Source organism: Dufourea novaeangliae, unplaced genomic scaffold (genome assembly GCF_001272555.1).
Source record: "Dufourea novaeangliae isolate 0120121106 unplaced genomic scaffold, ASM127255v1 scaffold162, whole genome shotgun sequence".
Classification (NCBI taxonomy): Eukaryota; Metazoa; Arthropoda; class Insecta; order Hymenoptera; family Halictidae; genus Dufourea; species Dufourea novaeangliae.
Window position 1 is genome coordinate 971,846 of NW_015374046.1, and position 14,977 is coordinate 986,822.

The window sequence follows — 14,977 nt, forward strand, 5'->3', positions numbered from 1 at the left end:
TAAAAAAGAAACAAAACATGAAACATAGAAATTTGTTTACTAAATATAAAATAACACAATCTTCATTGGAATGTGGGAACTATATAATAATATTAATAACTTATAATATTAGAAACTTATATCACACGGTATTAAAAGATGTTTAATTTATTTAACAAAAGGTATGACAATGGGTCATTTCACGCCAAGTGGATCACTTTTGTACACGATGTCTGGGATTTTGCACAAATTGAAATATGTCATACTTCATGTGAAAGTAAGAGGGGTTTAAGTCATCGTTTTTCTGGTTTTGGAATTGCTTAAAAAATGAAAACCCTCAAAGTTGGCAACGTTCCCCGATTTTTACGAAAACTGCCATCACAACAGAATTTTTATCTCAGTAACTATTCAAGATAAGAACTTGATTCTTCTTTCATTTTGATTGTACGCGATTGGTTTTTCTAATGAATTGTTTGCTTTGTATGTAAAGTTATTTTTATAATGCAAAAGTATTAAAAAATTTTTTGTTTTGCCAATTTGAGTCTGAGATGACAAATTTTAAATTTTGAAAAAATGTGCCCGTATTCTGTGATCGTTTCTCTTTAAAATCCTTGTTTTTGATTCGCGGACATTCTAAAATTGAAGTCATTTTTGTGTCAAAATCATAGAACTTCTGATAGAAATAAAATAGAAATGATGAATCTTTTTCGAGGTTAAAGCTAAGATGTTACATTACCGCGGGAATTCGGCCGCCAGAGTCGCGCTTTGATTGGTTTGGGTTTTTCGTTAATATCTCGTTAACAAAGCCTGAGATAACATTTTTGCTAAGGAAAAACTTATTTCGAATCATCTCACGAGTCTCCTATTTCCGAGTCCTCCAACATTTTTGTTACACCCTGTATAGACGGTATCGAAATAAAAGTACTCGTATCGAATCATACTTTGTTAATAAAATACATAAAAATAATAAATAAATATTCATTAATAAAATATATCTTCGTTAAAATCAGAAATGGGAAAATTCATTATCTAGATAAAGAGTTTAAAATGGCGAATAAAATGTGAAAAAGTACTTCACTCATTATCAGTGTGTCTTTCGGCCCCTTGATGAAGCTAGCTGCAATGTTTGCAAACCGTTGGGAACACAATTTATTTCAAAAGTATACAATTTACACCCGAAAGCCTCAACAGTGAGAACTGTATGATGGCGGGCCGTGAAAGCCTGAAATCTCTGATTTTTCCTGAAGGAGTTGACATTTGGCAAACAATTTTAATTTCATTAGGGGCATTCTTAGAGACTAATTATGTATTGGTCGAATAAAATTCTGGTCAACTTCAGTTAAAATATGCTATATCAATAAAAAAGAACTTTGTATTCAATTTCCTTCGATGCAAGTAGGTCGGTATCGATACTTTTAATGCGATACTGAGTAGATATCGATACTTCTTTTCGTTACATGTTACGAGCAAAAGTATCAATACCTTGACGGTATCGGTTTATTCCTAAATACAACGAATAATTCAGATCAATACGGAAGCCGTGAAAGGCGTCGGTTCAAAGGGAAAACTCGATTGGTATCGATGCCAGAATCAGAATTCTCACGTCGTCGGTTCCAGTTCAAGGTTCGTCCGAGAAGAAGCGTCGACGTCGAGAGATCTAGAGATCTGCTTCTGGCATTTCGTAACCAGCCCGAAGTAGCTCGAGTTAGAGTCGGCGATTATAAATGAAGTTCATTGTGTATGAGTTGCTATCAATTTAACAGTGTCCAAGACGATCACGCGCGTATCTCGCGATCCCCTGGTCTTTCCTTCCGCCAGGGCTTCTTCTTTTTTATCTACTTCGTCGGCATCTTCTTCGTCTTCTGTGAGTATCGATTGCATACCGTTGATCGCCGCAAAACGTTTCCATCAAGCATACGAAATCTTCCACGCGATATCCCGATTAATAGCGATACGTGTTAACAGATTTTCAAAGTGTTCGAAATACAGATCATTATCGACAGTCCGAAATTTGCAATAACCAATTCAAATAGTCTATTATGAGAAAGTATTAAGATACATGTCGTTGCCCGAGTTCTTAATTGTTCTAACTCCATTTTATCACATAAAATTTTCAATGTTTTTCCGATCATTGTGTCAAGCATAAATACAAAGATTTATTAGATTCCTAATTTCAAGAATTGCTGCGTTATGCAAATTATATAGTGTTATACAGAAACAAAAAATGAACCTGCACATACAGAGAGGAAAAATAAAGTTAGGTTTCAAAAATTAACAAAACTACATTATTCTGCACAGCTCTTTAACCGTGTTGTCTGGATACGAATTTGGACCATCGCCTATGTTGAACCACTACTGTAACTTGTCATGCGCAAGCAATTTACGCTGTATGATAGACAATATGCGTTGTTTAAAGACGAAGTTAGTTATTGCAATCACCAGTCATACATATATCGTCTATCAGTCAACGCAAATTCGTTACACATGACAAGTTACAGTAGTGGTTCAACCTAGGCGATGCACAGTAGAGTATTTGACCCGAAAAGTTGGCCAAAACCCCAAATTTTATCATTGTTCAAAATGAATGAAACTTTGTCCCTATGTTCCTAAGAATGAATAAAAGTAAACTGCTACTTGGTTTTTCGAAAACAGCAGTATTTAGCAACAAATTGATTGTTGAATGTCAACAATTTTTGTGCTCGAAGAAAATACCAAGAAACCTATATTAAGAAAGTGATTTATTACAAGTGTAGTGTTATGGAAGTGCAATAACAACATATGTAGGGATATAGAGGAGGATATGTAGAGTAATTTGGCACCTTGTTTCCTTCACTTTTTTGTGTGGTTTTAATAAAATAACAATTTGAAAACAGTGTTTCTTTTTCGTAAAATCAAGTATAAAACATTGAATTACTTTTTTGCACCCCAAAGCACCCCTTTACTCTTGATATATTTTTATCCTTAGACATTGCTTCATATATTTCTTAAAAAATTAGGTGCTAAGAGGTACTAAAACTACAGTTCTGTTCAAAAGTATCGCCTCACTTGTGCATTAGTGAAAAATTATTGAGATTCAATGTTCCATGCCTTTGTTACTATTTGTCAGAATTTGTTTAAATGAAAGGCAAATTAAAGCTTGAACCTTCTACTTTTTTACCCTTTCGTTCGATTTTATTTAACTCGGTGCCCAAGAGGTAAAATCTTCCCGTATAAAGATGGCCTTCAAATTGTAAAATTTCGTTCATATTTGAGAACAGATGTTCCTCATAAACAACAGTGTTCGAAATTCTGCATGTATTCCAAAAATAATGATTCTTTGCCTTCAAAACAAGCCAAACTGCATCCAAAACAGATGTTTTTTAACGAAGTTATGGCCATTTATACAAACGCCTGCCTCTTTATGGTTTCATCTCTTTCGCGCATGGCACCGTTCAATGGTCTGCGTTTCTGTAAATGACTAGGGTAAACGATACTGACGTTATTGACCAGGGTACAGAAGCTGACCACTTTACATTTCTGCCGCCATAGTCTAATGAACCATCGCGTCTCCGCATTAATGATGCACCTTTATCGGGAAAGACAATACTACCTTACGTTTCAACCGACAGTCGACCATTTCAGCACAAGCGTATCACCGTAAGATCATCGTTACCTATGTATGGTTTTGATATGAATTCTTTGGAAAATAAATTCTCGGAACGGATTTAAAAAAAGAAGTTCTGAACTCCTCGTGCTTAAAAAATTATTGAGCACCACAAATTTCGACAAGGAATTACAATCAAAAATATAAAAAGTTAAGCGGCAATCGAGTGCTTTGGCGACTGAAATGTCCCCAGATAGCACATGACGCCTTGAAGACGGCTTAAAGACGCCTTAGACCTAAAATAGCCGTAAAATGGACGTCTATAAGGCGTCATGTGTTATCTGGGTTTTATCAACTCAAAAAATGGAGTTGGTCATTTCGGCTTGCGAATAGCTAAGATAGTGAGAAGCAAAGTTTTACCAGAGGAAAACGTCGTTTCCCGCGAGGGTTCGTCATTAAAATGAAGGTTTCTCGAGTTGAAGAACGTGTACTTGGACAAATTCGATTGCGGAGGCCTCGTGGCGACAAGAAGGAAAAAGCATCGCGAGGCCATGCTCTTCTTAATTCGTCGGAATAATTGCGGGCTCAGCGGCGACCCCGATCTAGACCGCAAGGAAGAGGGCAATTTTCTTTTCACGCGAAACTTAGACTCCCTAATGACCGACACACACGTGTATCAGGAAATTCCTTTTAATCCAAAGCTGTTTGTAGATTGAACCCGTTCCTCTGAACCATTACAAAGGACCATTATTGTCTGTGCAATCAGAAAAGTTACATACAAGGTGAGTCAATAAAAGTCGTTTCAATTAATTTTCATACAGCCAATTTTAAAGTGTCCATACTTTTTAACATGTGTCCATAAAGAGGGCACATAGGGCTATATCCTCATTTTTTTTCAAACTTTTAAATAGTTCCTCGGTATAAAAACAGGGTATTTATGTAAAACAATTGCAAAATACATCGTTAAAAAATATTTTTTTTTACTGAAATAATTTTTATTTGGTACTTTTATGTCTCCACTGTAAGTACCCATAAAGATCATTTAGATCAGTTTGTTAGTTCCATAGTTACAATTTATTGAAAAAAGGTTGACCCTTAATTTCAAACAGCTGTAAACTCAACAATTTTTTAAATTTTCCAAAATCCTTCGAGTTACGTTTATATATTGCTAAAGACTTAACTTATATATTGCATTTTTTTTATTAATCGCATCATTTAATAAACTAATCTTCCTAACTTTAAAAATGAACTAAAGTCACTTGGACCAATTTTAAAAAGTTATTCTGTTTTAAAAGATGTGCGAATACTTTTTTTATCCACTGTATATCTTTAGATTATAATGTGCTTAGGTTGAAGGAACGTCTACTTTCAATTCCATGTAAACGACATAGAAAATTTCGAAATTCACTTTTTTTATAACTGAAACGAGACAAAAGACCCGATGTTACTTTAATTGCATTAAAGATTACGAGAAGATGGGAAAAGTTTACGTAACGAGTCAAGTTCGTTGTTAATCACGTTTCGGAAACCCCGTAACTGTATAAGATAGAGATTAGATATTAAGAATCTTCCAATTAAAGAATTCTTTGCAAATAAATTGACAATTTATGTATACCAAAACACAAAAGAAAAAGAATTTGTTTTCAAACCAGAATTTTGTTACTCGTAAAATTTGAAAAACGTCAGAATGTCTCCTATTTTGCATAGAAGAGTTAATAGCAACTGTTCTCCTAAATTTTCTCTTATAATCTTCAATTCTTACCAATTTCTTACTTCGTTAACAGACGTCTGTTAATACTGTGTTTAACAGGCTACTTATTTCATAACGTCACACATTTAATAAACTTTCATAATTTTACTGAAGAGTCAAGAGTTTTATACATATATTAACCTCATGCTTTCTGGCTGACAGCCCTATTATTCATATTAATCCCTGCGCCACTGTATGAGACCTAACAAAGACCTGAAGTCAATGTGCGATTCTTAATTACAGTTTTTATTACAGAAATCTATAAATTAATTTGACACCGATACCTCAGATATACTGTAATCTAGCAATAGGCAAATACACTTCCTTAATCCGATTTTAATTCAAGGAATAAGTACTAATACGATAGTTTATTGGACAGTGTACGAGCATGGGCGTAGCCCGGGAGCATGGGGGTGCCACTTGCCCCCCATGGATGAAAAAAAGTGGGTTTTGCACTACTTTACAAGAAAAAAATTGAACTTTGCCCTCCTCCCCCCGCCCGTAGGAAAAAAATTACATTGCCCCCTCCCTGACTGATAACCTGGCTACGCCCATGTGCACGAGGGTTACAAAAAACATTAAAACATATATAAATACTGAAAAATATGAATTTAGTAACTTAATACGTTTTAGTTAATAATAATTTGTAACCCCTTCCGCCGTAGATTCCATTTGGAGTCATTTATAACTCATATTATGAGCCTCAAGATTCAAGATAAGCATCGTATCGTATAGTTTAATTTTGTGTCGTTAGATGGATACATTCTCGAAAATAATACTTAAGATCGGTTTAATGAATATTCATTTTAGTTTATGATCAATTTTATTTTTTATTTTTTTTTTTAATTTTCTTGTTTTCTTGACATCCAAAAAATCAATAATACATGCAAAAATATATTTTTTTTTGTGTGTGAAAGGAATAATTCAGGTTGGAAAAAGTTAATTATGCCCAAAAGAATATTTATTTATTAACATCGTCGAATGAATAAAGAAATCATCTGTTGAATAATTTTACGGTTATCAGTTAATAACCATTTATTAAAATTGTTCAAAAGAACTTTATTGTGGGAGACTAAAAAAACTAAAGGAAAAATAAAACACGCCAGAAAACACGATTTGACTTTTAAGGGTGTCTACGACATGCGACAGAAGACCACTCTCTCTGAAGCGTTTACTTTTTCGCAGGCTACAAAAGATATTTTAATACGTTCTGTTTGAGTGAACGGGGATACAAAGGAGATCAAGTGGTTGTGCCTGCATTGCAGTGGAAGGTTTCAGTCTGAGCAAATCATGAAGGCTAGCGACCCGATGAAAGATGAACAAAAAAATATTCGTTGAATTTCGTAAATTGGTTATGATCGAAAAGTCCTTGTTAAATTTCCAATTCAAATCACTTGCAGTTACGGCTGATACAATTGATCTAACTGGGTTAGGAGTCCGTACTTAAAATATTGTTATTCGTTATGGTCATCAGCTGTACGTATCACTTGCGAGCAGAATCGACATCGCCTGACGATGTTGAAATTTTAAAACACAAAGATACATATTTTTCTATAAACATAACAAAACACAAGGACAAGCTTTAACCCTTTAACGACCAGATCCTTAAATTGTTATTTCAAAATTACGAGACTAATATTATATTTGGTATCTTGTTATGTTTAAATCGAAAATATCGATATTGAACAGACCCATTTTTTTTCATTTTTCCTTTTTCCGTTATTTTTCGGGGAAAAACTTGAATTTCTCAACTAAAACCTTGGAGATCTACTTCATATTGGATGAAACTACGGATCCTTGCTGACCAAAGTTAAACATTAACCGGTAACAAAATTTAACATACTTTTAAATTAAGTGTTACACAAGTGCAACGCTTGAAGGTTTAAAGATATTTTGCGTCAAAAAAGCAGACCAAATTTCCCTAATATTTTATTTTACACATACTTTATGCGCCCTATGCCCTGCAATTTAGGCCTAGTGTCATTAAAAAGTAGCACGTTCAAAACATATCCCCACCTTTATTGATACAATAAATCGCTGAACTCTTTCTGATCCTAAAATTTCTTCAAATTTGGCATAAAAAAAATTATTTCAAACGATAACACTAGTTTACAAAATCCACAAAATTATATGTGATCGAGACTCCGCTATAAAATTAAGGATACGTTTTTAACTTACGTTTCGCTCGATTTCGCCTAAACTATTAGTCCGATTGGAAAACAATGTATAAAAAAATTGTATATAATTTAATTACCTCTAATTTAAGAGTCGTCGCGATTAAATCGGTGGACTGTAACGCGAGATGTGGCCAAACCCGTCGGGTCGTCTTTTTAAAAAATTACCAAAATATTTATCAAGCGATATCTCAAAACCATATCATTGTTTCTAATTACTCCTTCACTTTATACGATATATGTACTCACACACGCGCGCGCACCCCACTGTCGACCGCCATCTGTAACCAAAGTTCTGATCCGATTGGTGGATCGACCGAACTACTACGAGATCCTGCGTGCCCATTGGCTCACGTTGAAGTAGCGTTTCCAGGAAGAACCTATCTCAAGACTCGAGAGACCCGTACCGCTACATTAACGTGAGTCTACTGTAGTGTAGACGCAACTTTAGAATCCGCAACGTGTTTACTGTTGATGCTTCTATGCCACCTCGTAAGTCGACTCGTCTATCCAAACGATTCTAATGCCCAATGCACAGTGAATAGTTCCGCCATTTTGTCCTCAAACGTCAAAGAGACAACCGTGCCGATCACTTTACAAGAATCACCCAACCCTATTATTAACGACGGTAATCGTTCGAGCCCCATAATTTCGTTAGCTAGAACGGGGCCGTTCAGTACGAGCAATTGAAACACGTTTATAAAATTCGATGATTCACGATCGCGTTCCAGGAAGACGATGGGAGACCACCACGTGGCCCACGTGGTACATGACAGTTTAGCCGTTTATCAAACAAGCAGAGCAACGATTGACCAGGAAACTATGGACCTTCGTTATCAACGCGAAAGGAGAACGAACTCGTGGTACCACGTGCTTCGTTTAATCATCGGCTCTTATCAATACGAACTGAATATATTGCGTGAGTGTTTCGTTGGCTCGAAAGAAAGCGGATAACTATTGTGCAACCATTTAAAAACGATCGAACTACATAATGCCGTGTTTTTGTGACTCTATTCTTTCGTATAAATGTATGTATATTCCATTGTTTTACAATATTAGTAGAACGTTTTGTAGTTATAATTTCTATGAAAATTAAAAGAAATTACGTCATAACGAGAGAGAAACGTAATATATTTAAAGAAACGTAACATAAATTTCAACAATATTTCTCATGGAAATACAATTTAACATATTTACGGTGCTTGTGAATTTTTTCGGAACAGGGAATAGAACAATAGAAACGAACGATAGAGTATGTAACAAAAGAAGCTTGACACGTAAGAAGAGTTCTTATAAAAAACACTGTAAGTGTCAGGACAAAAAAATTTGGCTTTTTTTATCGATAAATGTTCTACGTGTCAATGCAAATACTGTAGTATACGATGTAAGTGCAATTTCCGTTTATAAATAGACACCAATAGTACTAAAAAATGGCATCAGTGGTACGTCCAACATCGCCTCTACAGACGACACTGTAGTGCCAATTCAAGTGTTATTTATATTTTTGGTTTTCTATACACGTAATCTGGGAACAAACAAGATTGGCATTTACACTGTTTGCAAATTTAAATAAATTACACATTGAGTTTTCAACAAATACAATTTTCTTTCTCATGGATTTGGACAATATTAATGTAGAAAATAGAAAATTTTGTGATGCATTTGGGTTATTGTATTCTTAGTCACATTTTCCAATAAAAAGAAATATACATTTGGTAAATAATTTAAGGTCAGGCAACTTTTTTTTCTTATGAAAAATTTTATTTTTAGCTACATATTCTAGTGTTTTCTACAGGTATTCTTCAACTATGGACGAAGGAACGGCAAAAATACATTTTTTCGTAGAAAATTATAAAATAACGCGATGACCCGCCATTAGGTCATTCCAGCATTTACGGCAAAATTGAGTAGGCGGTGTGACCCACCGGTGGGGCACCACATTATTTTATCATTTCCTATTAAAAAAAGACAGGTGAAACTAACCGAGAAGGTGAAAAGATTAGAATCTGAAAAATAGCTAAGTATCCGATTATAACAAACGCCGGCACTAGCAAAGGTTTCATCGTGTTAATATTTCGTTTTAGATAGACACGATATTCCCAACGTTCCTAACAGAAGAATCGTGTTTTCGAGTACAAAGTTTTTAGATCACATTATACAAGACAAATTTAAAAGATCGGACCTGACATTTAACAAATCAGTTAATGAAAAATTCTTTAATGTCAAGTGTGTAAAATTTATGTTTCGTTTAATGGTACATATTTAATATGTTACACTACTCAAACTTGAAACAGTAACCTTTAGAAAAATTAATTTTTTTTACAAACAATTCAGATTATGCTGACAAAAAATTAAATAATTCATTGATATCAAAGATGGAAAATGTTGTCACGAATGACATCTAACAGTAATACATATCTAAATAAATGGTCGATCATCCTGATAGTAACATTGATTTTTTTGTAGGTTTGTAATAACCTAACAAAAGATTATTACACAAAGTGAATCAAAAATCGCGATAGAATATATGATGTAACTTTGTACTTCATAATAATTATAATTGCATAATCGTGCAAAGATCATTGCAAAAGTAAATTTAATTCTCATTAACAGAAATATACGCATATAAAATCTTTTAATATTTGGTACAGCATTTCGTTCATTCTACACGAATACTATTGTGTGTACAATATTATTCCTATCAGATTATTATAAATTCCTTCAAGGATCACCATATATATATATATACTGTACTACATAAAACAATTAATAAACCTCACCTCTAGATTATTCAGTCGGATAAATTAAACATCAGTAACGAGAAAAAAAATATTTTATAGTCAATATACTATTTTCTTGCGAATATCCGGCTTAATTAGTGATTAATGAAATTCAACACGCGATTTTCATATTACTTTGCGTTTGTCTACTTTATAAGCTGCTTACTAGTGCTTACACGATGCAAATTAATCTCTCAGTGAAAATAGTAGGATTAATTATTCAAATTAAGTATTTATAGCTCGAAGATTCGTAATTCATTATTTCAAACAAATAATCTAAATGTTGTAGTAACTAACTAAATTAACACATGTATGTTAGGCATATTATCAATAAATACAATCTTTAACTAATAAAACCTGAACTGTCAGTCATCGAGCAATGAAAATATGATATTGATGATCACACGAGAATTAACGATCTCATGAGAGTGTGATTATTATTATTGTCGTCAGATATCAATGATAATACACTCGATGTCATAAATCCAACAATCAAATCTTCGATAACAATATGAAAATAAAAAAGTTTTACTTTGTTTAATATAACATTTATCTAATAACCCCTTCACCCATTTAATGTGAATTGTTTTTTTTTTTAAGTATGATACTGTTGATAATAATAAATGTAATAAACCACTATCGATAAAAATCAAATAAGCCACGGTTTTATAACAACGTAGACATTATCCTTTTGTAACTTACTATCTATGTAAATACTACCTTACTATAGCAAGTTGAAAATTAGTAACAAGTTGAGTGGTAAGTAAAAAGTAGTAGTAAGTTGAAAATAATAAACTAATAAGATATTAATGATAAAACTTCAATATTCAAAATTTAATACTGATCAACAAACACCGTAATCTTATACATATAGGTACGTATGTGTATGTATGCATATGAAAATAAAAATTTTCCACCGTTACTGTCATCACAATCTTGATTATGTGCAAGATAGCTAATACATACCTTTAAAATAATGATAGGATTTTTCGAAACGTTCTCTTTCTTTAATCAAATTTATATCGAAAATATTTTACGCGCTCTGATTGGTCGGGGTTTGTCGTTAATATCTCGTTAACAAAGCTTGGGATAATATTTCTGCTAAGGAAAAACTTTTTCTCAGATCTTTTGCACCTTTTATTACGATATGAATGTGAAGAAATTAGTCAATTTCTAAATTTCTAAATTTTCATAAGTTTTTCACGTTTTTCCACCGATCGAAGCAAATATGCGTTTATCGTCGGTAGTTCTAGTGTTAATATTAAATTTTCAAACATACAAGAAACATATTTAGAACAAAGAAAAAGTGATGAAAACGTAACAAAGAAATTACGGTAGTATCATTACAAATTATCAAAAAGATTAAGCAACTTCTCTTCGCATTAGTCTATAGTGCAAGTTCTATGGTTTTGTTACACTGTTGTGATCATGATGACAATGCTATTAAATTGGCAATAAAATTATATACATATTATTGAAATATTATATATATTAAACAACAGAAAGCATACCATGTCGTTAGGTTGACACCTGTCCTATAATTCCAGAATAGGTAGCCAAAAGATCAGCGAAAACATGAATACGTTCTTCTCACGTGCCAAAACATTAACCACGCACCACGCGTCACATTCAAGTTTCACAATGTCAACGTTTCAGTATTCCCGCCAACGATAGAAACAAAGCGATTCTTCAAAGATAAATTTCACCGCATTAGGGACATTCGACATTAATCTTTTCAGGAATTCTTCTATATGTTCCCCTCTAAAATCTTATTCACTCTTTGCATATAACGGTGACAAACATTCGACATAAGTATTTGAAAAGAAACCGTTAAAAAAATCGTTATTAAACCAGCACTATTGTTCGATTATTTCTGCTCAGTTTTTCGTTAATCAATAATTTGTCCATCGACAGAATTCTCGAATTCGATTTATTTCTCTCGACGATGTTTTCTAATTCCTTTGATCAACCAGATCAATCGAACATGAACGAAATTACGAATATGTTCGGCTCTTATTTAAGATCGAGTCCCGTGGAGCGACTTTTCGACGTCCTGCGAAATCTTGTCGCCAGCATGGATGCGAGAATACGACACATTTCACGGAATATCAGCTGCCACTGATCCTCGATACACACTCGTATCCGTCTTTTGTCATAGGAATCAAGCCGAGATAAGATTTCTCAAATCGTAACCCGAGATTTTCCGACTGTTCAGTCGCGATCCGCGGTTCCGCACTGTGTTAATTTCTAACCGCGTCTATACCGTTCCCCGTTCAAGTAGTTTTCCGTTACTACTGGATGACCGGTCGAGCCGAATGTTTTGTTTATGTTCCGACACGGTTACGGAAAGGAAACAAACAAGTGTGCACAACATTCGTCGGTGAGACGAAAAAGAGAGAGATAGATAGATAGATAGATAGATAGATAGATAGATAGATAGATAGATAGAGAGAAAGAGAGAGAGGCGGAAAAGTGAAATAGAAAGAACAAATGAGAGGGAGAGGGGGAGAGAGAGAGAGAGAGAGAGAGAGAGAGAGAGAGAGAGAGAGTGTCACTCGCGGTACGGCTTCTCGAATGACTTAGTTCGAATGGATTACAGCAGCTGCGTCCGGAAGAGTTACGGCGAGCGAACCTAATTTAATTCGGTTATTTATCTTTACGTAGCGTCGCGCGGCAGCACTCTACGTATTGTTCTCTTTATGTAATATTAACAGTCACTGTAAGATGAATATTCGAAAGAATCAATATTCTATTTCACAGGAAAGAATTACAGGGAATTTAGCGACCGTTGGATATCGAAAGAAATTGCACGACGATGTGTGAAAGGGGCTATTAATAGGTCGTTGGCGTCGACTCATTATTCGATAAGAAGGGCAGTAATGATACATTAAATTGCTAGAATTATATACGGCACAATGCGGCTTGAGGTATTTATATTTAAATAAATATCATCCGAATGTTACTATCACGAGTGATTCACGTCAGGATAACCTTTGCACTACCCGGCTAGCACACGAAGTAGGTTAGAAGCAAAGAGGTTATGCGCGTGTAAACACCAAGGATACGTGTTCCTTTTCCTTTAATGAAATGGCCCGTGGCGGTGCGACCGAGGAACGGCTCTGATGCACGCGTGAGGACGGCCGAACTAATACTGATAGCGGCAATGCTCTCTCGCCAATGCACGCGGGGACTGTTGCCACCAAGATACGAAGTTCTTCGGCTCCACTGTTAACTGCTTGTTCCTCTTATATGCATAGAACCGCACTTTCTACGTACTGGTTCAGTGAGGGAGGTGGCAGGCCACGTGGAGGTGTTAAAGCTCATGTTTACATACTAAATTTCTGTATGCAAGTTATTTGAAATGAAAAATAAGCAATAATATAATTAACAATACCATACTTAAGGGGTATGCCTACCTGCGAGATCGAAAAAAAACATGTACCCTCGGAATTTATTTTTAAAAAGCTTGAAAACTTTTTTAAACATACGTCATTGTATTCGAAAGTGTACATTTTAAACTGCTTGTAGTAATTTCTTCAATGCAAAATAAATAGGGGAAATATCAGCGATTTCCCGGCAGCGTTTTTATTTTAGACGTTTTGCGGTGACCACTGTAACTTTGAGTTGGTTTATCTGAAATAGTATATTAAATTATCTAGTGGCCGATCGTTCATTATCCTGAAAAATTAATTTACGACTAAATGACGGCTGTTCAAAATCGAAGTATCGATTTTCGCCAAAAAAATCGTTCATTTTAGATCTATAATATAAAATAAAAACTACGCAATGAAATACAAAAAGCCACGATCAGGCACGAGATTTTTATATATAGAATGAGTTTAAGCTGATCCGTTCGGTATAACTGTTCTCGAGATATTTCAGTCACCGATTTTGAAAATGTGGTTTTGAGAAAAACACGTTTAAAGTTTCAAATCAGATTTACAACCGAATCAATGTAAATTTTTTATATATAGTTATTCTTAGTATTACGGCTTCATATAGCCCTGTGCATTTACTAACACAACTATAAATTGCATTGGGGCACAGTATTCATGACTCACGCACCCCTAGAAAGGGATTCCCTTTGTGCGCGACACTTTATATCTACTCCGAAACTTCCTAAGCCATATACTTTAAACGAGCGTAACTCCGCCATTTCTAAAATGATGTACTGTAAAAAAATATTAAAACCCAACAATCGATTTTTTCAAAATTTATAGGTAGGCATAACCCTTAATGCCTTCTTAACGCCCTACTTTTATAAATGCCGTTTAACCGTCAGGCAGTAGTTAGGGCTTAACCTAATATTATTAGCCGTATGCAAAAGTAATGACCGTTTCTCCGTCGTAAATCTTTATTAATATTGAACAAATGGTACATCATCTTTTACTGGTAATTATTATTCTCATTATCTGCAAATTCTTTCCATTTTTTTTTTTTGAAAAAGTTGAATATCTTGTCCATAAAATGAAATGAAACCACAATACCAACTTAAATGAAACGATTATTTTTTTCATACATCTAATAGGCGCTGGCGCTGAACTTAGCATGGAAGGGGCTCTGAACTCATTGCCATTTTACTTCCCTCATAGACGTATATAATAGACTGCGTGGTCTTATGGTAGGAATGAGGTTAGCAGTAGAATGAGAGGATAATACATGAAGTCACATACTTCCCTTTCTAATGGGGCTGTTGGTGGGGGATTCTCCT

At 34.4% G+C, this 14,977-nt stretch overlaps 1 protein-coding gene across 3 annotated transcripts in view; it reads right to left on the reverse strand.

Moving 5' to 3' along the window:
• The window catches only part of LOC107189796, a 28,645-nt gene extending 16,635 nt beyond the window's left edge, over positions 1 to 12,010 (reverse strand). For all 3 annotated transcript variants that reach the window (XM_015578456.1, XM_015578459.1, XM_015578457.1), the window contains exon 1: positions 11,778 to 12,010. The gene's annotated coding sequence lies outside the window, so the exon portion shown is untranslated. The remainder of the gene's footprint in view (positions 1 to 11,777) is intronic.
• Between the last annotated feature and the right edge of the window lie 2,967 nt (positions 12,011 to 14,977).